Source organism: Etheostoma spectabile, chromosome 5 (assembly GCF_008692095.1).
Source record: "Etheostoma spectabile isolate EspeVRDwgs_2016 chromosome 5, UIUC_Espe_1.0, whole genome shotgun sequence".
NCBI classification, from domain to species: domain Eukaryota; kingdom Metazoa; phylum Chordata; class Actinopteri; order Perciformes; family Percidae; genus Etheostoma; species Etheostoma spectabile.
The window spans coordinates 23142611-23144518 of NC_045737.1; positions in this window are offsets into that span (position 1 = coordinate 23142611).

Here is a 1908-nt window from a genome sequence, read left to right on the forward strand (position 1 = left end):
ATTTTTCTCCCATCCTGGAATGCTGTGTGGACTAAGCAGACCCTACTTCGCAGCACTGTGGTGGAAGGTCTGGCAATGGGACGTTACTGCTTGTGTAGTAATTACACTTTCTTAGCTATAGCAAAGCCCATGCTACACCCGTCCACCACCAAGTGTCACGTAATTTGGGCCAGTCGTTTTTCCCGTAAGATAATAATTCTGTTTACACACATGAAGAGTAAGTTACATCTGAGGTATTTAGTGTTAGGTTTGAGTGATAAGGAAATAGACAAATGTGATTGATCAGTGGGCAAAATCAAGGGAATACAACCACCTCACAATCTGATGCAGAAAAATCTTTGATGTTAAAGGTGTGTAGGTGCAATAATCTTTAATATGAATTATTTCACTGTGGAATTAGCCTGACATACAGATTCCTTAATTCGATACAAGAACAGAGCAGGCGAACAAGTTACCTGACAGAGTGACAGGAACAACAGTCCAGTTGAAAAAGCACAAATTCTTGTTATGAGTGCTGACGTTTCTCTCTTCTCTTTTATATGAGTGCACTTAAACTCTCTATGTGTAAAACTTGAAATGAATTTGTGCAGCGTTTTCTCTCAATGCAGCATGAATTGGTATTTTTTTTAAACATGTGACATGTGACAACAGTTTGTATTAAAACTGGACGAGAGCATCTTCACCTGTGTTGGGTTATTTGTAAAAACTTTGTCTGGCAAATGTATGTAAAGTGGTTCTTGCTGGGCTTTTTAAATGTGTGGCAGCAGGGGGAGCTATTGTCTTAAAAGATGCATGTGTTTTTTCACTACAGCATGTGAATTAGCTGGCAGCTCACACACTGTGACCTCATTCAATCCTCCCAGCATACTATTGAAAAACCAAACTGGAGGAGCTGTTAGAAAGAGAGAAAAGCATCCGTGTAACTGTTGTCAGCTGACACAGGGATTGACGCCACTGTTCTGAACACTGTAATAAGTTTTCAATCAAACACAACATATCTTTTTTTATTTAAACTGCTGATAATTCCAGATCATTTTGACACATTGGTATCATTAAAAATGAGTCATGACATGTTTTAAAATTTGATATGGTCTTTAGGAGCACTTATGCGCAGCCTACATATTTTGCTCATGACCTGTAGCTTGCAACATGACTCAGCTGCCTCGACTGTAAGTAACTTTTGTGTCTCTGAGTGGTTTAGCAAATATTTAGGACGTACTGCTTCTGGTGTAAATCATTCACATGTTACTACACAGAGCAGATGTAGATGGTTGTTAGTCTATATTTTTGGTAAAGCAATGACTTCAAACCACACAACCGTCCAACAACCTGGAACCTGCTAATTTGTTATTTATCAAATAACATGAATTGATACTTTATAAATCCCGCAAGGAAAATTCCAGTGTTTTCACTTTGTTGTTCGAATATACATTACACACAGGCCTGAAACAAACATACATGCTCAGTACCTATACATGCACTAAATGAGAAATGTCAGAGTGAGGGGGCTGCAGCTGTCGATGGACAGGCATCCCGAGCAGTTGGGCGTCTTGCTCAGGAGCACCTTGGCAGTGCCCAGGAGGTGACCTGGCACCTCTCCAGCAACTTGTCCACTACCATATTGACAGCTCTTTGTGTGTCATGGTGATGTGTATTGGAAGATATATAACCATCATGCATTGTTTATAGGAATTTGGAAAAAAGAAACTGCCATGCTGGATTTTTTTTACAAACTTTTCAACTTTTTTTTAAAGTATTATTTTACCTTTTAGATTAGCAGTTATTAGCTTTTGTTTTGTCACTCTCAAGATAACTTGTCCTTTGTTTAGTTATCAAAGGCAGGACTCATTACAGTGGTTTTTGTTTTAACCAGTATTTATATGCAAAGGGAACAAAGGATGGAAGCCC